The sequence below is a fragment of the Rhipicephalus microplus genome, unplaced genomic scaffold, assembly GCF_043290135.1.
Source record: "Rhipicephalus microplus isolate Deutch F79 unplaced genomic scaffold, USDA_Rmic scaffold_34, whole genome shotgun sequence".
Classification (NCBI taxonomy): domain Eukaryota; kingdom Metazoa; phylum Arthropoda; class Arachnida; order Ixodida; family Ixodidae; genus Rhipicephalus; species Rhipicephalus microplus.
Genome location: NW_027464607.1, coordinates 3,089,070 through 3,112,932, shown reverse-complemented (window position 1 = coordinate 3,112,932; position 23,863 = coordinate 3,089,070). Strand labels below are relative to the sequence as shown.

The window sequence follows — 23,863 nt, the reverse complement described above, 5'->3', positions numbered from 1 at the left end:
TTTCCTCCGTTTTCTGTTCGTTTTTTTTCACCTTTATATTTGCATGTTCTTTCTTAATAAAAATCAGCCGCAAGTCAGCACCCATGTTGTGCCCTTACTTCTTGTTCTCCAGTGCGCTGTTCAATTAGGATGATTTCTAAATTTGTTTCTGGTTTCACAATACATACGTTGAAAACAACTGACTGCTTGTGTATCAGCAAGAACAAAATAATCCCTGCACAACATAAGAAGTATAGAGTGCCTAGTTTTGCTCAGAGGTGTAACCGAATCTGGGTGTACTTTTTACAGTAAGTGGGACTTCATGGGTGCCCACACTTACCTGATGTTGTGCGGCACCTCCAAGATTGAACAAGCTATTTTCTCTAGAATGCCATTTTTTTTTTTCGGTTGTCAGACTTACGAGACTGCCACAGATGGCACTCTGAATACATAAGAGCCCGCTGAGGTTTTCATTGTCGCTTCTGACCCTAACATAGACAGGGGAAAAAGGGAGATCACAGTGGTATGAACGAGTTGCAATGTGGGCTTGTTCGTGATGCATTTGAAAGAATTTTTCGTAGAGCAAAACAAAATAAGGAAACAGTAAGGGTTAAACGGAGAAGATAGAGCACTACTTAGACGGAGAGGATCGAGTAGGGCTCTATCCCCTCTGTCTATCCCTTCCTGTTTCTGTATTTCGTCTGGCGCTACAAAAAAAATCTTTCGAACGCTATGAAGAATACTCTTTGCCAATAATAAAAAATATCAAACAAAAGGAACGTGGAGAGTATAATTTCTATTTTGGTACCAGAAACACTTTTTTTTGTGAAGGCCAAAAACAATAGCATGGCTGTTACGCTACTGAATGACAACACAGTAGTTTTTATGTTTTGTAACAGGGTGGCTATCCACTAAAGAAAAATTTGTTTGATTCCTCTCCTAGGAATCGGTATAACCCGAAAGTTAAACCTGCCTTCACAAAGATAGTTGTACATATTTTATGCAGTGTTTTGCCACAAAGGTGAAGGAATGAATGCAACAACAACAAATTGCAAAATCACACAAAGAACAACAACTAGATCGAAATCTGCAGCGCACACCTCAAGCAGAAAGCACGCACAATATGAGCATACACAAGACGCGCGCAGACTAGCAACTGCCACAGCTCGACACATAAAACGCGATATTAAAACACGAAACGAACACTTAAGAAACAAAACGAACACCCAAATATACACAGGACAAACGGGAGCAACTGTCACTAATCTTACTTCTTTGTGTGTGAGCAGCGTGCGCTTTTCATAGACGCAGCAGCGTACAAGTGACCTTCGTGTTCTCCCGAATCACAAGCCTCATAAACGCACACGTAGGAGAGACCACGCTCCATGGAGTGGGCACTGATCGAAAGGCTAGAAGCGATGATCTTGAAAACGCACCCAACACACGACCTTCACGCCATCTCGCTGCTGATGACAAAAATGCGCTGAAGTTACGATACTCTGAGGACCCCCAAATTGTACATGGTGTATATAAAAGGCTTGCCGATAGCATTCTTGGCAATGTATATTCGCTTCAAGGCGTAGTGGTGAACGCCGCGCTGTAGACAAAGAGGTCACTGGTTCGATTCCCCACAACAGATCCATCCCTTCTCGTTCTTTCTTCGAAATCTGTTGACTTCATATCCCGTACGAAAACACGTCAGGAGAGCCGTGGTGTACACCGGTATAAAACACTTTCGCGTTAAAAATTTTAAAAAACGTGGCTGAACCCCCTATACAGAAATTGGTATAACACGAAAGTGAAACGTGTCTTTATAGAGGTAGTTCAGCGTTTATTGTTCATTCTTTATGGAACAGCAGAAAGTTCCAAAGTCACGGTAAGAACGGCAAGCAGCTCGAAACTTGCACCGCACACCACAAGCAGAAAGCACGAACAAAGTTGGCATACGCAGGATGAATGCGACTAACAACAGTCACAGCGTGACACTTAAAGTGCGCTGCCCAAACGAAAAGAAAGACGCACGAAACGTGTGCACAAGCACATGCAAGACAAGCGTGAACTCTCGCAATTCTGCCTGCGTCGTGCTTCAGCAACGCGCTCCTTTCGTCAATGCGGCCGCACAGCATGCGAACTGACCTTCGTCCTCTCCCAAACTACAAGTCTGCGAAGCGCGGGCGCTTGAGGGACCACGCTTCGTGGAGGCGGCTAATTTTAAAGCTCGCCCAACGCGAGCCCGTCGCGCCACCTCACCACTGATAACGAAAACGCGCTAAAGCTTCGAAGCTCTGAGGACTGCCAAACAGTGTATGGTTTATATAGATGGCTTGCCGTTAGCCTTCCAAACAACGTACGCTCCATAGCATAGTGGTTCGCCCTGCGCGCCGAGAATCGATAGGTTGCTGATTTGACTCCGTGCGAAGAAAGCTTGCCTCCTAGTTTGTTTGTTTTTTTCTTTGCAATTTCTTAGCATATTTTTGCACTTCACTTTCGTGACGGAAGTACGTCAGCGGAGCCATGGTGGACCCCAGGATAAAACACTTTCGTGTTAAAAAAAAAAATGTTGTGCCATTGCCAAGTCTATACAGCAGCTGTAACAATGCCATGAAAGGGGCTGAGCTCTAAGGTCTGCGAATAACTCCAGATATTTCATCCCTGAGAAATTGGTACAGGTCTACATTCACCCAGATGACAAAAATGGTTGCAGACAATGCACACAGGGTCTGCAACTGGACTGTACATTTCAGCAGGCCTCCTATGTATTGACTATTGTTCATCAGTGACATAATAGCAAGACAGTCACTTGGTGTTGTTGTACCTAACATAATTTTCGCTGCAGTGGAAATATGAGTCCGATCATCGAAAAACTTGATTACAAAGCAACAGAAATAAATTTGAAAGTACAGCGTAACTGTTACAATGCCCGCACCACGCTTTCTGTGTGGTCATGCTTACGCTATACATTCGCCTCAGTGCAGTTTCAGAAGGCTGCCAAAAGAAGCTAGACTATTCGGGCCACCCAAAAAGCATGTTATTAACAAATTTAAACTCTACGCACTAAATTAGGGGGTACTACAGTAGTGAAGTAGCCGACAAGCTATTTAGGATAGTTGGAGCTGTTGTCGAAACACGCACCACCACCTAGCCACTTCAGAAGCGAAACGTTCAAGAAAATGAAAGCTCTTAAAGCCTCCAAAAAACACAGTATAGCACCACTGCCTCGTGAAGCAGTCCACCGAAGTAAATTTTGCTGTGAGTTCGCTGATGAATGCACCAGTGCCTCCAGGATCTAGGTGAATTAGGAGACGCACACAAGAAGCAAGACAAACATACTAAATTGCGCCTTCTACAGGATGGTCTAAAACTACGAAAAATAGAAAAAAAATGTAGTTACCAATCTTTTTGAAGACACTGAGTATTCAATGCATAACTCAGTCGAGACCTAAACCAAAAACCGGAAAAAATTAGTCATGTTGCCATTCATAATTTTAAGCCACCACGGGCCCTCTCAAATTCGCGACTGTTGTGAAAAGTGGCTACCAGTGCCAACCCTGGCGGAAACTAGTGTACCACAAGAAATGTTTACACTATTGTAATCAAGCTAAACAGCTCATGGAGTCCTGCATACGTAGGGGCAGTTTGATTCCTTGGTATCTAGTATTTAAAATTCTACCACCGTGTCACCGAAATATCGTGCATGTCACTTGCTTGTCAGAAGTTTACACTCTCTTCATATGCGTTCATATTAATGGGCACCTGAAAGGTGCCCAACAGAACCATAAAAACGATTCCTCTAGTTGACCAGCCTAGTGACTTTTTTTACCTGTCACATATCGAATGCGTGAGAACTTTGTTTAACTGTGTAGTAAAGACTATGTCAACTTGGGCTAATCTAATTAAGATCTATTTAGTACCGTCACTTTCTCATGTGCTGCCATAGCTTTAAATCCCACAGGTATCTCTGTGCTGTGGCTAGTACCACAGTCTAAGTATTTTGACCATGGAGCACATTAAACACTGTCTTTATGATTTAAAAACTTGTTTATTTATTTACACTTCACCTACATCAGCATAAAGCATTACGTAAAAGAGGTACATGTGGGTACAGTGGCTAGAATAGAGAAGTGTGATGAGCAACAAGCGGCGCCTACAGAGCGCACTGAAACCTCTGAGGAGGAGCTGCATTGGGGCGCGTGCAGTCTTCTATACATCGTTAGGACGTTTCCGACAATGTTGTCCGACGTGTTCGTTTCTCTCTCTCTCTCTCTCTCTCTCTTTTTTTTTTTTTTTTTTTTTGGTGGCCCTCTGACACCAATGCTTTTGTATGCCCTCTCATGGCAGGAAAACAAAATTATTGCTTCGTCTCGGGGTGCACTACAGACTGTAAGTCGGCTAAAAAGAAGCATGCGTTGTTTGGTGTTCCAAAGAACGAAGATCTGTTTGCGTAGTGATGAAGAGCAATCCCGTGTGCTGACAAGCTGCTTGACGAAAGCTCTGCTGTGTGCGAGCTGCATTTTGACAATGATTATGAGAGACGCCGTAGTGGACGGCTCCGGAAATTTAGACCACCTGGGGTTCTTCAACGCGCACCCAAATCTGAGCACACGAGCCTACAACATTTCTGCCTCCATCGGAAATGCAGCCGCTAGAGCCGGGATTCAATCCCAAAACCTGCGGGTCCTCAGTGACTGCTTGTTTCCTTCTTGAAAAAAAAAAAAAAAAGATGTCACACTGGGCTGTGCACAATATGGTCCGAGCCTCTCCAATCAAGTGACCAAGTTTTTTTATGCTCACCCATTTGCGTGTTTACCCAAACGCACTGCACAAAAGAGTGAGCACCTTCCCGTGAAAAGAGGAAGTACCTGAAGCTCAGGTGCATCACCTAGGCTTGCAGCTAAAGGGAAACAATGTTCTGTGAGGCACTTGTGAAACATAAAACTTTTTTCTTGAGCATAAAAAAACAGACACGGGACCAATTATTAAGAACGCCTTAATGCAAACAGATAAATAGTGAGTCACTGCTCGAAAATGTGTTGTATGATTAGTGTGCAGAAAATAAAAGGTTTTCATCCAGATAACGCTCATGATTCTCGTCTCTGCGTTTGATGTTACGAATGATGGAGTTTCATTTACAAATTAGCATTTTAGGAAATGATGGTTCGCTCGGAAGGTGTTGCAAGCAATGCCTAAAAACTGAAATCGTCGTTCCACTCTTTTACCACATCACATTGATAAAATGCTTCAGTGCCGACACGCCCTAACTTTCGGCACCCTGTCGATATTTTTATTTATTTTATTTATTTATTTTAACATACTGCAGCCCCTCTTGGGGCTATAGCAGGAGTGGGTACATCGCACAAAACCGTGCATCGAACAAGTTCAATAATGAAACAAAAGCGAAAAGAAAGAAAGAAAACACAGTAACGACAAAACCAGGTGTTCGAAAGTCAACATAGAAGGAAGTGTACAGTTTTAGCGGCATGGTAAAGGGTTACATAAGATCGACCTAATATACACATCTAAGTACAAAAGTGCACTCGTACAAAGGGGGAAAGGAAACAAAGTGGTATATGTACGTAGTTTACAATAGTTGTATCTTAGAAGGAAATGTAAGCAAGTCAAGAGAGCGCACGTGGCCAGGCAAAAAATTCCAACGCTCAATTGTTCGCGGAAAAAAGCTATATTTGAACGTGTCTGTGCGGGGATGATACGGGGAAACGTTAAGGGTGTGATTGCTTCTGGTCTGAGTGGGGCTTGCATATGTGACATATTTGTTCGATGACAGGCGATATGAACAGTGAATGATGCGGTGAAAAAAGGTTAGAGATTCAATTTCAAGACGGGCAGCTAAGGTGGTTAGCTCTAGAGATACGAGGGCTGTGGTTGGTGAAAAAGCGCAGTCATACCTGCAACAGATGAATCGAATGGCTTTCTTTTGAACGGCTTCAATTTTGTTAATTTCGCCTTTTCGGTAAGGGTTCCACACGGAGCATGCGTAGTCGAGTGTCGGTCGGATTAGTGTTTTATACATCAGGAGTTTGGTCTCTTTCGGTGCTTGGCTGAGTGTGCGCCGAAGATAACCCAGTTTCTTAAGTGACTTTGTGCATACATATTCGATGTGTTTCGACCAGGATAGGTTACTTGTGAAAATAATGCCAAGATACTTATATTCTGTAACTCTTTGGAGGTTTATGTCAGTGGATGAGTACGTGAAATTAGACAGGGAGCGTTTGTGAGTAAAAGACATGGATACTGTTTTGCGGAAATTCACGGAGATCTGCCGCGTTTTACACCACGCGCAAAACCTAGAAAACGACTCGTTTAGTTTTTGGTGACACTGCGGTGTGCTAATGGTGTCATATAGTACACAATCGTCCGCATAAAAACGGATTTTAGAATTGATGTTGCCAGGCAGGTCGTTTATGTAGATCAGAAATAGCAGTGGTCCAAGGACCGAGCCCTGGCAAACTCCAGAAGTTACGTTAGATTTATTAGATACGGAACCATTAAATTCTACGAATTGCACGCGATCTGAAAGAAAGTTTTCTATCCACTTGACCAAGACAGGGTTGTTTAATATGGCAGTTAGTTTGCATATCAGCTTGGTGTGAGATACCGTGTCGAATGCTTTGGAAAAATCGATGAAAATGGCGTCGACCTGCTCTCCGGAATCAAGTGAACAAGAAATGTCGTGAACGAATTCTGTTAATTGCGTAACCGTGCTGAAACCCCTCTTGAATCCATGCTCAGTTCAGTTGCACACGCACGTAGTCATCCTGTAATCCCAGAAGCTAATTAGCACATTTTCTCGGTCGCCATTTGAGGTCATGCACGAGTAACAAAATATACTTTAAATGTTCCACATTGCCCGCGCCCGTGCTAGATTCCTGTCTCTGCGAAGCGCATCACCGCCTTGGGTGACACGGATGGATGGATGGATGGATGGATGGATTGATGTGGCTGTACCCTTTAGATCGGGTGGCGGCTAACGCCACCTAGCCATAATACTTAATGAACCAACAACTAGATTTATATTTTTTTTTCCTTTAAAAGTGAAGTTGAGGATCCATACTTTGCAGTGAAGGGTTGAATTTTCACTCGTGCCTCGACTTCAGCCACCAATCAGATAACCTCCTTTTAGTTAATTCTACCCACTTAGAGTCTATTTTGCCCTCCCTGTCCCTAAACCCCAGTGCTTTAAAAACTCTGTGCCATCATCCTGAACTATAGGGTGAATCCCTTTACAGAACATTATTAAGTGTTCCGCAGCTTCTTCTTTCTCTCCACATGCACTGCATACCGAGTATACCCCTTCGTATTTGGCCCGATATGTCTAAGTTCGCAATACTCCCGTCCTGGCCTCAAACAGTAGAGAACTACCCCGAGTATTATCACAGATCCTTTCCTTGGCAATTTCCTGCTTAAAAGTTCGATAGATATCTAGTGCGGACTTCTTGATCATGCCAATTCTCCACATGTCAGTCTCCGTTTCCTTCACCTTCTTCTTAACCGATAATTCTTTTTGGTTTGGCCCCCTGCTGTTTTCCAAGTATTTACCAGTCAATTTTCTGGTTCGCTTCCGCCATTTTGCATCGACATTCTTCATGTACAAGTAGCTGAATACCTTCCTAGACCAACGCTCCTCCCCCATTTCTCTCATTCGCTTCTCAAAATTTATCTTGCTGCTAGCTTCCCTGCCCTCAAATGATGTCCATCCTATATCACCTTGTACTCCCTGATTTGGTGTATTCCCGTGAGCTCCTAAGGCAAGCCTACCTATTCCACGTTGCTTAATTTCTAATCTTGCTTGAACTCCTGATCTCATGCACAAGACGGCATTGCCGAACATCAGACCAGGAACCATGACCCCTTTCCATATTCCTCTCACAACATCATACCTATTGTAATTCCACAGTGCCCTGTTTTTCATTACCGCTGCATTCCTGTTACCTTTAGTCGACACGTATATTTCGTGTTCTTTTAGGTACTCGGCCCCATTGTTTATCCATACGCCCAGATATTTGTATTTATCTGTTATCTCTAGCGTGACCTCCTGTATTCTAAGCTCACTACCTTAATTGTCATTAAAAATCATGTCTGCTGATTTTTCCTTACTGAACCTGAAATCTAACCTATCTCCCTCATTACCGCAGATGTCCACCAATCTCTGCAAATATTCCTTGTTGTCGGCCATTAGCACTATATCATCTGCGTACATCAATGATGGTAGTGCCTGTTCAATGAGTTTTCCTTGTTTGACGAAAGAGAGGTTGAAGCCCAGTCCACTTCCCTCTAATTTGGCCTCTAATCCTTGTAGGTACATCATGAATAACAAGGGTGACACAGGACACCCATGCCTAAGCCCCCGTTTCACCTCTGTTGGCTTAGATACCTGTTTTTCCCACTTTATAACTACCTTGTTACTTTTATAGATCTCCTTTAAAAAATTAGTGACTACATCTTCCACGCCAAGTGTGTCCAGTATTCCCCACAATTTTTCTTGAACCATGCTATCGTACGCTCCCTTGATATCCGAAAATGCTAGCCACAGGGGCCTGTGTTTTTTTTCTGCTATTTCGATGCACTGCGTCAGTGAGAACAGATTGTTTTCCAACCTCCTGTGTTTCTGAAACCCATTCTGCAGTTCCTCCAGCACCCCCTCATCCTCTATCCATGCCTGCAGTCTTTACTTTATAATCTGCATCGCCAGCCTGTAGACCACTGATGTCACTGTTATAGGACGGTAGCTGTTTATGTCAGCTTTGTCCCCCTTTCCTTTATAGATCATGCTCATCCTGCTAAGTTTCCATCCATCGGGAACTTCACCATCGATTATTATTTTGTTCACTGCCTCTCTCAAAGCCTGCTTAGACTTCGGACCTAATGTCTTTATCAGCATAATTGGAATGCCATCTGGGCCTGTTGATGTACTACTATGAACCCTTTTCTCAGCCCTTTCCCACTCTCGTTGTGAAAATGGAGCCATTGCACCACTCTATTCGTCCTTGTCTATTGTGGTGCATAAAGTACTTCTTTGTTGAAATTTTCCTGTCACCCTTGTTCTTATATATTCAATAGCTTTGTCCCCTTCTAGCCTGGCACCTTGAGCTGTAGTTATAAACCTCTGCTCTAGGCTCGTCTCATTTCTTAGGGAGTTTAGATGGTTCCAAAATTTTGCAGCTGCCTTTCTCTCTTTTTTATGTATTTCTGCCAGCCACTGAGCTCCCTTTCTTCAAATCGTTTCATCGATCAGAAGGGATGCATCCCCTCTACAGCTTAGAAAGATTTCCCATTTTCTTTAAACATTACCTGTTGGTTCACCCCGCTGCTTAGCATGTCTGTGTTCCCTAGAGGCTTCCTGACGTTTTGCTATGGCTCTCTTAACTTGCTCATCCCACCAACTTTTGGGTTTGTGTCTTTTTTTCCGGGGTGAGTTGTCACGTGCCTTAGCAAGCTCGAGCTGAAACAGTCTAATTAAATTCGTGTATGTCCACACTGTTTTATTATCCTAAGTGATTACTGTCTCATTTTTTAGTAGCTATTTATATTTGCTTTTCTGGATAAAATGTTTTCTGTAGTTGCTCATCTTATCTCCTTCCCACTTTCACTGCTCTTCCAAAACTTATTTTGATACGTTTGTGATCCCTACCCAGACTTCTGGAGCCACCTTCATCAATGTGCATTCCCCTGAGCTTATCATACATCCTATGTGACATCAGTGCGTAATCTATCGTCGACTGCAGCCTTCCTACCTCTCATATTATTTGCCCTTCACACTTCTCGGTACTGTTGCAAATGATCAAATCCAGCCTTTCACACATATCCATGATCATTTTGCCTGTCAGGTTGGTATACCCATCTATATCTTCTATGTGTGCATTCATATCTCCTAGTATAATTATCTCGCACTCTCCTCCTAACTCCTGAATGTCCTTTGATATACACTCTACCATTGCCTGGTTTTCCTCTCTGGCCTTTGCTCCCGTCCACAAGTACATGAAACCAAGGAGTGTCATTTGCCCTGCCACTTTTCCTTTTAGCCATAAATGTTCCTTGCACTCCTGCTTGACCCTTTGCCAGTCTGTACTTTTATGAATGAATGCCCCAATATCACCCCCCTTTCTGCTGCCTTCTGTTCTATTACAATATTCCCACGCGTAGTCCGCAGTGTTAGGAGGTTCTTCCATGTCCCTGAGATGTGTTTCTACAAAACCGCGTACCATCGGCCTCTCCTCCCTTAGCTGTTATATCTCTTCCCACTTCAGCCTGTTCCTACCGCCATGCATGTTAATATACCCTATGTCTGAAATGGCTTGGCGCTTGTGGCTACGTTTATTTCTGCCCCGGACTCTACCTATCTTAGATACTGGTGCCACTTTGGAATCGTATCTGTCCATACCACCTGTCAAAGAGTCTCGCTGGTTGTTTTGCTCGTTACTAGCTATCCTGCACCCCAAAGGGCCCGCTTGCCCCCCAAAAAAAGCTACTGCGCGTCCTGCAAGTCGCCAACCCACCTCATGACCTAGCCGCCCATCGAAGTGAATTCTGTCTCGTTGAAAACCACCCCACCTATGCACCTCTCTGTTTATTTCCATCACCTCAAAGCCTTTCTCTCGACTCATCCGCCATATCTCTTGGTTTGCATTGACAACCGCTTTTTGCAGGTTGCTATCACGCACCGGTACCTCCGGTATTGTGCATATCGCTACCTGTACCTCAGGAGAAGTGGCGCGCATGTCATCGACGCCTTTCGCCAGTGTAGTTGCTAGTCTTGCTATATCTTCATTCAAGACATTGTTTAAACTGCCTGAAATTATCACGAGGTTTCGTCTATCAGCTGTAGTTTTGAGTTTTGCGCTCGCTTGCCTCATGACTGCTTCCAGCTTGCATCCTGGGAGCACCCCTACTGCAACCCTCTTGTCACCTCTTACCCTCTCTTTGATGGTTTCTGTGCATCAATTTAAATTCGAGTCCCCGATGATTATCACATGCTGTGACTTTTCAGCTGGAGCGTCCTGCACCTGGGGGTTACTTGCACCTGTGATGCCGGCTGCTTTCTCCCCTCCCAGCGCCACCACTACTTCGCTGAAGCTGGGCCTGGCAAGCATATGCCAGCGCCACCTGGCGGTTTTCTCCCAAGACGTTACGCGCTATCCGGCGGGTTGATCACACTGCCCTATTCTAGCCACTGTAACATGGGTAATATAACGTAGTTTGCAAATGATACAATAGTTACAACAATACACAGGATACTTTTAAGAGAAAAACACTCAAATGATGGTCAAATACACAAATTATAAACATCACAGTCATACGTTTTAAACACCCAAACGCTTCAAGACAATAAACCATACGTATTGGCATTGATATTACGGGCGCTGTTACAGAAAAGAAAAAAAGGATTCATCAGTTTCATTAATGATATCGTCTGGCAGACAGTTCCGTTCCTGTCTTGTTTTTTAAAAAAAGGAACTGCCAAAAGAGTGGGTTTTGTAGGAGTATTTCAAAATTTGTGAACTGGCTCTTCAATTTCAGATGTACTATCGTGAGCAATATGAGTTCGAACGCGCGAGTGCGTAGCCAAGAGCCTCAAAATACAGTTAACGTGATACGAAAATGGCGCTGCCAAAATGGAAGGAAAAAGTGGGCGCTCTTCCGCTGACTGTTTGCACTCCCGCATCACCATACCCACATGATCGTTGCTGTTAAACGGCAGTTTATCACGTGCCTTCGGCCGCTAGAAATAATAACACGAAAATTTACCGTAAGCAAGGATGCGCATCAAAATGCTCAGCGAGCACCATCTAGATGTAATAAAAGCACAGCCTGTGCATCACGGCCGGCTACGTCACAGCCGATGTTTGTAGCTTCATAGCCTGCTAGGTCAACTGGTTGTGATGTGCACGTTGAAGTGAATTCATATCCCTGACAGCAGCCACTAGCAGCTGACCCGCTATAAGCTGCGTTTTGAAGCAACAATATCGAAGAAGGAGTGTCAACAGCTGGCGTATTCGCGCCGCCCTTTCCACTTTGTTTCCCACAGCGGCCGCTGCAAATTAGCCGATGTAGGGTTCGAGGCTATTCGACACGCGTTCGCGTGTTAGGCTCATATTGCTCACGATAGTACGTTATTGCAAACAGATAAGCAAGCAGCTTAATAGAATTTCTATAGTAATATATATTATGAAGAAATTTAGGCCACAGTTTCTGCCTCCTTACTATTACTGGCTCACATTTCAAGGTTCATTTTATTTCTTTGACGCTTGCAAAAGAACCTGGCTGCTTGGTTTTCAACTTTTTCCAGTCTTGTCAATCAAGTATTGCTGATGATCATCCCATATTACACAAACATAATCTAGAATAGGTCTCGCATACATGAGATAACGGGTTTGTTTCATCTGTGAAGGTTGCTTAAAATTTTTGTATATGAAGTACAGCAAGGACAAAGCTCCCTCCCGTAAGGAAGCGGAAACAATCTTTTTTTAAATACATTTTTTACCTTGGTTGGTGCTGTGTTATTTATCTATGTCTTTCGTCAGCTACCAAACTCTCGACTACATAAAGTATGGCATTCTACCTGCCTTTTTCAGGGTTATATCAATGTCCTCAATCCACTTGAAATTGTCAGAAAAATCGGGGTTGAGACGGCTGAAACTAAATTGGGAGCAGTTTTGGGAGCAGCAAAATTTCTATTTTGGAGCAGGAGAACCTTGCTTCGGAGTAGCTAGCGGCATTACATCGTCCTGGGAGCTTGAAAATACAAATTTGCAGCAACATGGGGGCACCAGTGCATATTTTAATTGGCTTATAATACACATACCACTGAAACAGATTTTGAAGGAAGTTTTAAACATATTATCACCAGGTATAAACTGCACTGCCTTTTTACATATTATGTGACCTATCTAGCCCTCGTAACAAACATGTCAAATACTATTTCAAAGAAAAGGGTTTTGCTGAAAACTTGGCTCCCCAGAAACATTTAAAAAGAAAAACCCACAACAGTCGGAAAAAATCAAAAACTGTGATTGCACAAGAATCTTGGTTATGTAACAGTGTTCCTTCGCTTAAAGAAAAGACTGACATGATAGCGTCAGGGGCTTTTAACTGACAACAAAAGCGCGCTCTACCGCCGTTCGCGGTCATGCGGGACCCCCTTCAGGAGTGCAGAGGGGGAGCTAATAAACCTCACCGCACAGACTACGTCGTAAAGCGCGTCTGTATCCCTAAGTGATAAACGAACAGTAGCAATAATGCCTCTACACGCGTTATTATTACGGCACAAGTTGGCCAGTTCTATTTTTTTCAATACAATAGGTCATCACTGTCTATGCAGAACTCCCAATAATACATTGACTTGTGATTGTTACCCCCGCCACGACTCAAGTAAAACGCTCGCACCGCGCAGCATTGGTAAGAAATTCGTTTCTATGCTAATGAATAGCTGAACGTACAAAGGCCAGTTTTATTGCACAGAAAGAATAAAGGGCACAAAAAAAAATTGAAGTGACACTGTAGAATTGCCGCTAACCCAAACACCGATCGAACATAAAGCTAAGCCTAAAAGCTTGTGTAGCCCAGAGCCGGCATGCAGCGACGCCTCTTAAAGTGCTTGTTGTGAGGTTCGATTACAAAACAGAGCAGTGGCAAATCACCATTCATGAAAACTATGCCATGTCATCGCCGACACGTCTTAAGTCGCGAATAAAGTGTGGAGGTGCCGGTTAATATTGTTTAAAATGATTTGAACACGCGTTCTCTCACCACAACTTCACAAATAACCAAATGTTTCTCTCAACCTACGGACACCAATGTGCGGATTTCACGTGCAATGGCTAAATGCAATGAGAACTTGCTTGTGCAAATAAATTAGTAGCTAATGAGCGTAAAACGGGAATGGGATGCACGCGTTCCGTCACTCACGGAACCTATTTTGAGAACCCATGTGCACGCACCGGAGCATTCAGGAGACGCGTCGCATGAATGAAGGGAAATGACTCCACGTTTACAGTTATTAACTCACAGCAAACACACACGCGTAGGTGGCCCCACACAGCAGTGTCAACATAAAAACCGTAGGGACTGAAGGAACGCGCTACGTGCAACAAAGAACCTGAGAGTCAACTCCGCTACGCTCGCCAATCGACTCTGGTTTTCGCTAGGTGACAGTGGCACCAGAACACACAGCCTAGCTAGTAGAAGCAGCACGCTCGGTGGACGGCAGTACATTTTTCCGGGGTCACACATATTTACAACAGTTTAGAGATTATGGCGGCACCATGCATGGGAGCGTTTGTCACCAGAAAGGTGCAAAGTGAAAAAACACGATTGGACGCATTTTATTAATCAACTCCACATTTTTTTCACCACCCAAGCTGAGTTGGCATCAAAAATCTAGCTTTCAAGGCTATTTTGCAGTAGTTTGGCACAAATTTTGCAATTTTTATGCTTTTGGAGCAGTTTGGCACAAGAAAACCGAAATGTATCAAAAATGCACAATATGTGCAGCTGGAAAAATGAATGCCCAAATATTTATAATGAGATTCATTGCTAATTATTAAATTATTAATTTTGTACATTGTATCTAGTTTACGAATCGGGTTGGTGAATGATATACAGCAACAATTCCAGATATTAGGACTCATTTTCCACTTGACTTCCAACGTTAGGTTGATGTTCTACACAAATCTTTTTGCAAAATTTCAACATCATTGTCCAATTTCATCTCTCTATACACTACACAATCATCTGCAAATAACTTAATGAGAGAGAACACCATCAACTATGCTGTTAACATAAATCAGGAACTACAAAAGCCCTAATATGCTCCCTTGTGGTAATCGGACGAAACAGTTCCTACGGATGATTTGAGCCATTAAGTACTACGCTTTGCTGGTGAATATTTAAGTAGTTGTTTATCCAAGTAATAACTTTAAGGTTTATGTTTGCAGACAGCATTGCAATTTTAACAAGTTGTGTGAGACCATATCGAAGGCTTTATAGAAATGGAGGAACATTGCATTTACTTGAGTACTAGTGTCCAAGGATTGTGCAATGTAATGCTGAAATTCAACTAGCTGAGTTACACATGAACGTCCATTTCTGAAACCATGCTGAGGTGGTGTGAAGTTGACTGACTACAGGTATTTAAATGTTTTACTGTATATGATCTGCTCAAATAACTTACGAAAAATTGCTGTTAGCCGGATGGGCGTGTTCTTTCGACGAGCTTTTTATCACCTAGTTTATGAACTGGGCAGACATTTGCAGGTTGCCAGTAGTGTGGAACAGTTCCACTTTTAAGCGTAGTTTCATATATAATGCACAAGTGCTGTGCAATGATGCCGTGACAGTTCTCAAGAACAAGTGAGGATAGGCTGCCCGGTCCAACTGCTGTCATACACTGTATCTACCTGCCATAACATGCAATCAACACCAATAATGTCAATGTCTACGTTTTTCATGGAAGACTGCACAACTGGAAGCACCTCCACATCAACAGGCATGCTTTGAGTAAAAGCTAACTGGAAATATTTGTTGAAAGCTTTTTTTTGATCGGTGCATAAAGTATTACTCTGCACAGTCAGAGCAGAAATGCCCACATAGTCTTTTCTGCTTTGTTTCACGTAACTCCCAGAACTTTTTCGAGTTTTGCTTTAACCTATCACTCAGATCGGCAAAAAATGAATCCTTTCTTGTTTTTACTGTTCATTTGAGCATGAGGTTTACATTCCTTAGCTCTTGTTCATTAGACGCATACTCTTTTGTTAAATTTTCTGTACAACCATTGTGCTTTCCTAATTACCATCTGACTGCCACCATCAAACCAAGGTTCTTGTTTCATTCTCTTTTTTTAGTATGCTGTTTGGTACATAAGCTTTAGCTTATGACGAAAAGAAGACCACAGCACTAAAGAACAACGGCTTTCAACCATAACCAAGAATGTTTCGTATAAATTACTGCTTTTTGTATTTGTAATTGTCTGATGTGTTCAGCCGCCACAAGTATCGCGTAAGCTTCCGCTGTGAAGATACTTGTGCCTGGATGTAAAGGGCCAGCATCCGAAAAGGATGGGCCGACAGCAGCGTAGGACACAGAGGAGTTGGACTTAGAGGCAGCTGTAAAGAACTCAGGACGTGTGTATTTGTGTTGAAGTTCCAGGAAGTATGTTCGGATATGGGCAAAGGGCGAGTGTTTTTTAACTTCTAGGAAAGTCACATCGCAGTCTATAGTCTGCCATTGCCACGATGGCGAGTATTCTACAGGAGCCATTAAACTGTGTTCAAGTGACACACCAGTTTCCTCAGCTAGACCTTTCAGGTGAACTGAGTAGGGCTGCCTCATCGAAGGCCTGTTTTAAAACGCAATGGGGCACGACAAATCAGTAATAGTGAAGTATGGTGGGTGCGTCTTGTCTGCTTTTACCTTAAGGAAATATACAAAGAACATGTAAGTTCTCTACAGATGAAGCGACCGCTCATTTGACTCGACATAAAGGCTTACTATGGGGCTGGTGCAAAAAGCACCCGTAGAAAGGCGGATGCCCAAATGGTGCGCAGGGTCCAGCATTTTCAAAGCACTTTGAGTCGCAGACTGATAAACATTGCCGCCATAATCTAAACGGGGGCTACTGAGGCTTCTATACAAATATGATGATGGTAGATTTTAGTGGCGCAAGGGCAACTCAGGCCAAAAAGCGCCAATACAAATACATGAGACATTGCCCCTTGTAGTGCGTGACAAGCATTCATGGATTTTACACATTTTGTTTTTAAATATTTGATGTGCGGTATGAAGGTTCGCTTGGGGTTCAATATTATGCCCAAGGATTTATGCTCTGCATTAACAGACAGACGTTGATCCTTCAGTTGAATATCAAGTTCTGAGTGCATGCCTCTCTATCGGGAGAGTAAGACACACGTGCTTTTTTGTGGGTTCAGCCAAAATCTATTTTCTTCTGCCCATTTGGAGCCGTTGTTTAAACCTAGCCGAACCTGCCGTTCACACATTGCCAGGTTGCATGCCTTAAAGCCAAGCTGGACGTCATCGACATATGTACAATAGAACATATTGCGAGGGATGAACAAGCGTAGGGAATTCATTTTGATGAGAAAAAGTGTGCAGCTAAGTACACCACCTTGCGGCATGCCTGTTTCCTGGACAAATGTTTGGGAAAGAACGCTGCCCACTCGGACACGGAATGTCCGGTTTGACAGGTAACTTTCTATTATGTGAAACATTCTTTCACGCACGCCAAGGTAAGACAGGTCTTTTAGTATTCCAAAGTGCCATGTTGTATCGTAAGCCTTTTCTATATCGAGGAACACAGAGAGAAAATATTGTTTATGGACAAAAGCATCTCTGATCTGTGCCTCGATACGAACAAGGTGGTCTGTGGTGGATCTACTCTCTCGAAACCCGCACTAAAATGGGTCGGGCAAATTGTTTGTTTCAAGGAAATTTACAAGTAGGCAGTTTATCATTTTTTCGAAGACTTTGCACAAGCAGCTTGTAAGTGCAATAGGCCAAAAACTCAAAGCTGAAGAAGGGCCCTTGCCCTCTTTCAAAATGGGAATAATAATAGCCTCTTTCCAGGAGGTAGGAATAGCGCCAGAAAACCAGATAGCATTGTACAAGCAAAGTAAGGTTTTTTGTGTTTCGATTGGTAGGTTTTTTAACATTTTATACACCGCACGGTCAAAACCTGGGGCAGAAGTACTGCAGGAGTTTAGAGATGTTTGGAGCTCAGCTAAACTGAAAGCTTATTCATATGCCTCGTATCCAGTGCATTTGTGTTCGAGTTTCTGCTTTTCTATTCTTGTTTTATATTTTTGGAAAGTGTCAGTATAGTTTGACGAGCTGGACACCCGTTCGAAGCGTGCACTGAAGAAGTTCGCCCTGATCTTCCAAGGTATCACCCTGAGTGTTTACGAGTGGAAGTGTGTGTACTTGTTTTCCTACTATCCTACCAACCATGTTCCAGACTTTAACCTCTTGTGTGTATGAATTGATCCCTGACAAAAAACTTCTGCCAGCTTTTTCTCTTCTGGCCTGCCGACGCGTTCTCCTGCCTTGAGACTTTATTTTCTTGAAGGTGTTGAGATTTTCGGCTGTCGGTGAGTTCCGAAGCAACCTCCATGCTCTCTCTGTATTGCTGTTTGCGCGCGTTTCGGCATTCACATTTCCACCATGGCACACGCAGTTTTCCAGGGTGTCCATTTGTTTGTGGGATGCATTTTGTTGCAGCATCAATCAAAAACGCTGTGAAGTAGTTGACAGCAACATCAATGCTCAAAGTACATATGTCACTTCAACCTAGACGAGCGATGGTATAAAACTGTTGCCAGTCGGCTCTGTGTATGAGCCATTTGGGAACACGTGGTCGACACTCATTTGCTGTAGTTGTGCTCAGAACTACGGGAAGTGCTCACTACCGTAGAGATTACTGACAACTTTCCACTGGAGTAGGGGCAGAAGAGATGGAGATACTATGCTTAGGTATATGGAGGAGTAGGTGTTATTAGCGAGATTATAATAGGTTGGTTCTTTTCGATTTAGGAGACATGCGCTCGACGAGAGAAGGAACTGTTCAATCAGTCGACCTCGCGCGTCGCAACGAGAGTCACCCCATAGCCTGCTATGCGCATTAAAGTCTCCAAGGAGAACATAAGGCTCCGGAAGTTCATCAATTAAAGAGTGTAAATCACGTTTTTGCAGCTGATAGCTAGGAGGAATGTAAATAGTGCAGATTGCGATCAGTTTATCAAAAAGAACCGCTCGAACAGCCACTGCCTCAAGGGATGTTTGGAGTTGTGTGTGCATGCAATCCCTTGATTCACTATAATGATGACACCGCCGGATGATGTCATGGCATCATCATGGTCCTTTCGGAAAATAACGTATGTACGAAGAAAATTTGTGTGTTTTGAATTAAGGTGTGTTTCTTGTACACAGAGCACTTTAAGTAAGTGTTAGTGTAAAAGTTCTTGGATGTCGTCAAGGTTTCTGAGAAGGCCCCTGACGTTCCATTGTATAATTTGAGTGTTCATGGTGAATGTAAAATAGTGCTGTGTGTACGAAAAGCGAGTGGCTGTTTAGACAGGGAGTTTGAGTTCACGTAACAGGGCCGTCACAAGGCCCTGTTATCTGCTTTTTTTGTTTTCTTGGCTCGCTCCAAGGAGCCACCCTACTCTTTCGGCACCAAGGGTTCCGACATATCCATTGCCTCCTCGGAGGCACTGGATGCCCGCACGTGCGAGCTGTTAGTTCGAATTTGGGGCCTCGCCTGGTGAGGTGAGGGCTTGAGACCCGAGGACTCTGGAGTCTCCGGTCTCTGTTTGGGAGTAGGCGGTGTAGCCTGGACTACAGCCGCCTTGGGGGCAGGTGCCACAACCGCCAGCTCGCTATGCGCGGGCCGAAGGAGTGGCGAGGGCTGGTGCGGCGGTGCCCCCTGACGCGCCGCATCAGCGTATGTAGGTCCATAGAATGGTGCGACTCTTCGCCGTGCTTCCTTAAATGAAATGTTCTCCTTCACCTTCAATGTAATTATTTATTTTTCTTTTTTCCAGTATGTGCAGGAGCGTGAATATGCGGCATGATTTCCTTCGCAGTTTACACAGTGTGGCGATTGTTTGAAATTCTCAGACACATGGCCTAGGACTCCACATCGTGCACCAGTCTGGCGACCACGACGGGTTTTAGAGCCATGGCCATACCTCTGGCATTGGAAGCAACGACGAGGGTTTGGTATTTAAGGCCTGATAGATGCCTCCGTGTACCCTGTTTGAATAGATTCTGGTAGTTTACTGGATGCAAACGTGAGTATCAAGTGTTTCGTCGTTGTTTCCTTATTATCTCTCCTGATGATAATTCTCTGTACATTAGTGACATTTTGGCTCTTCCACCCCTCCAAAAGTTCAGTTTCGGTCAGGTCAAATAAGTCTGCATCAGCTACCACTCCGCGAGTGATGTTCCTAGATCTGTGTGGTGTTACGGCGATCGGTACGTCACCAAACGTTGAGAGGCTGTCTAGCTTTACAAATTGTGCTTTGTCCCGAATTTCGAAGAGAAGGTCTCTGCTAGCCATTTTGGTTACCTTGAATCCAGCCCCAAGAGTTTCAGTAAGACGCCTGGTAACTACGAAAGGAGATACGGTCCTGGCTTGCTTTCCGGTTTATTCACAGTGAATGTGGAAGCGGGGAAATGTTTCTATAGGCTGGTTGAACAAATTTATGTCATCGGTGCGTACCCGCTTTAGGCCGGTACGATCAGACAGTAGGGGGAATGCTCAATGCATGCCGGTCTTATTTTTGTTCAGCAGCGTTGGCGGCCACCCACCACGGAGCCCAACAAGGGGACGCTGCAAGTTTGCAGGTGCCGATATCTTGCAGACGTCAGCCGTACAACACTGCCATAACCCAATGCGCCTAGGCCAAGGTAGGCTATTTGCACAGGGTTAACCCTAGCCGCCAGAAAAATTGGAAGTAAACAGAAGAGATAAGTAGACAGGACAAACTAAAAGTGAGAGATAAAGACGAAGTTGTAGGGGAGAGAGATAGGAAAAGGCGACTGCCAATTTCCCCTGGGTGGGTCAGCCCAGGGGTGCCGTCTACGTGAAGCCGGGGACAAAGGGGTGTGTTGCCTCTGCCGGGGGGTCTTAAAGGTCCAGTCACCCGGCGTCGGCTCAAACCCCAGAATTCCCTTTTCCCTGGACACGGCAAAGCCACGCACGGCTAGGCGTGGGAGGGAGTCGAAACTCCCCTATTAGCTCGGGTCCGTGGTGTCGCTACGCACCAAAACAGTCAAGAGGAGATTATAAGAATAATAAAGATAAAGTTTATTGATTCAATATACAAAGCACTATATATATATATTGTAATGAATTAATGAATCTGAATAACGGACGCTCTGCTGGCAATGAAGAAGACGACGATGATCGGTGGCTGCAGTAGTAGCTCGCGCACGCCGCTCGCCATTAGCTAGACCTGCCTGATAAAGCATATTTTGCCAAGCTACGTCTGAACCTTTTTCGACGTACAACATCTCTATTTTAAGTGGTGGAGGTGCCGGGGTTCCCATCAACCTGGAACTTCGTAATCGGACGCTACCCTCACCGTTCACCATGACTGCTCCTCGCCCTTCTCAAGCTGCCTTACCAACGACAGTCTACTGTACTGGCGTACCTCGGCAACGCGACCCACCAATTTTTCGCGGCAACGATGAACAAGACGTCAAGGACTGGCTCGTCGAGTATGAAATCGTAAGTGCTTCCAACAAGTGGAACGCCTGCGACCAGCTCACAAACGTGCGCTTTTACCTCGCTGATGTGGCCAGCCTCTGGTTCAAGAACGACGAAGGCGAAATCACCAACTGGTCCGCCTTCAAGACCACCATCGCCGCGGTCTTCGGTCATCCCGCAGTGCGCCGGCTTCGCGCGGAACAGCGTCTCTGTAGTCGAGTCCAGCGCAGAGATGAGACGTTTACAAGTTACATTGAAGATATCTTGTCTCTTTGCAAGCGCGTTGATGACTCTCTAACCGTACGCGACAAAATCAAGCACATCATCAAAGGAGTTGACGACGATACCTTCCAGATGCTCGTCGCTAGGAACCCACAGACCGTCACCGATGTTGTCCAGCTCTGTCAGGAGTACGACGAGTTGCGTAAGCAGCGTGTCTCGACGCGCAGGGCCGCTGAAGATACGGCCGAAGTTTCCGCCCTCGTGCACGACGTCGCTGCTGATCACACCGTCTTACTGCCCCACATAAAACAATTCATTCGTGAAGAAGTTGCGCGTCAGCTTTCTCTTGTGGCCGAAGCATCCGCGCCAGTGACCTCGTTAGACCCACGTTTACGCCAGGTCATTGAGACACAGGTCACGCAGGCACTGCCTCCATCGCCACCCGTTCCTACGCCGTTGACCTCACTGCCGTCGCTGCTAGACCCCCAGCCCCACCTGTCTCTGGCGCATACCGGGGCACCAGGTCCTCCTACCCTACGACGCTGCCTACATACACGGCACCCCATTCCGTTTAGCCACCTGCACCTTCTGTCGTTAACCCATGGCGCACCTTGGATAATCGACCCATCTGTTTCGCATGTGGTTTCGTGGGACATATAGCACGCTACTGTCGCCGTCGCAACTTCCAGCCTCCAGACCATGGGAATTCTGCAAATTACCAAGCTGCCCAGAATCCCCAGCGACCATCTTCTCCTATCACCGACTCATTGTCCCCACGACGCCCTGTCGATTCTCACTGGTCATTACCACCCCGTCGCCGATCTGTCTCCCTGATGCTTCGGCGCACGAGTACCCGCTCGAGAGGAAAACTGACAGCCGCAGTTCCGGAGGCAAGAACTGCGTCGTCATCGAACTTTCTAAGACCTCCTCTTTGTCCGACCAACGAAATCGATGTGCTAGTAGAAGGTGTTGCTGTACGTGCACTTGTCGACACAGGCGCCGTCGTTTCTGTAATTAGTGAAAAACTGTGTCGCGATTTGAGGAAAGTTACAACGCCGCTTACGAATCTTGCTCTGCGTACAGCCACCTCCCATTTCATCGCGCCGACAGCTCAGTGCACAGCACGCGTTCTTATTCAAGATGTTTGGTACGCCGTCAACTTTGTTGTTCTCCCACGTTCATCTTACGACGTCATACTAGGATGGGATTTCCTTTCTACCCATCAGGCCCTCGTCGATTGCGCTCGTGCTGAACTCACGTTGACGAATCCGTGGCTTGATATCGACCACCAAAGTCCCTCGAAAGTGTTTGCCGCAGCTGACGTCCACATCGCGCCGTTGTCCGCCGTCCTACTGCCTGTGTTTTCCCCTGCTGCCACTAACTCGACGCTCCTGTTCCAACCAACCATAGCTAGTGTGCAACACCGAACCATCATCCTCCCGTTTGCCGTCATCAACTTTTCCAATGGTTCGGCGGTACTTTATGCGTGCAACGTTTCTGCTTGCCCATACATCCTGCTACGCGGCGAGTGTCTGGGGAGCCTCGAGACCTTAAATTGTATTTTCGAAGACCCGATCTATCCAGACAAGCCATTTTTACCGACTTGTGCCATTACACCCGCAGCTGACGCTAATGAGCCTATGGATGTATTCCGCAAGTCCATTGATTGCAACCTCACGCCTGGGCAGCAGGATGATGATGATGATGATGATGATATATGGTGTTTTTTGGCGCAAGGGCCATTTGATGGCCAAAGAGCGCCAGTTCATGAGACAGGAATGTGGACAATGTGATTAGCGGCTGTATAAGGGCCATAGAATTCCTCGCGGTAATGCGGGTAAAAACATACAAGTGATAAAATCATGACCATGCCGTGAAAGGTGTGTGTGGTGCGAATAGATGAACAAAGTTGGTGATAATAAAAGACGATGGTGGATACGTATGGCATTAGCACAAGTGCCTCACTCGTTCATACCCTTGCGTCCAAGGGCCGTGAGGCACGTGCTTTCTTGTGTAGCCACCGCAGCAAAAACCTCTCAGGAGAGGTCGTGCTACGGAATGCCGGGGTATATGATATGAAAACTATGAGTTTCTTTTAAAAACGCTAGCAATGATTTATTTTGAATTCTGAATTGTTATTAATGAAATACCTGTTTTCATTGTGAAGTGCCGAGTGTTACGCAACTTTATGTACCTTGTACATTTTTTATGTATGTAATTGTATTGTCCTCTCTGTTATGACCCTCTTGGAGGGTTGACAGTATTATTAAATAAATAAATAAATAAACTAAAAAGCGGTTCCCTACCGACGAACATTGCAGGGTGTAAAGGTATATGTTGTCGGTAGGGTAATGGAAAGTGTTGTTTTCTTATACTGTCCAATTGCTTGCACTGGATTAAAATGTGAAGAACTGTTAGTGCTTCACC

General features: G+C 44.8%; 2 protein-coding genes across 11 annotated transcripts in view; both read right to left on the bottom strand.

Moving 5' to 3' along the window:
• The window catches only part of LOC142786852 (uncharacterized), a 47,019-nt gene extending 25,926 nt beyond the window's left edge, over positions 1-21,093 (bottom strand). The window contains exon 1 of the mRNA XM_075884553.1: positions 320-21,093. The gene's annotated coding sequence lies outside the window, so the exon portion shown is untranslated. The remainder of the gene's footprint in view (positions 1-319) is intronic.
• Positions 1-23,863, bottom strand: part of Sply (Sphingosine-1-phosphate lyase) — a 707,429-nt gene that overhangs the window by 657,831 nt on the left and 25,735 nt on the right. The gene's annotated exons all lie outside the window — the stretch shown is intronic.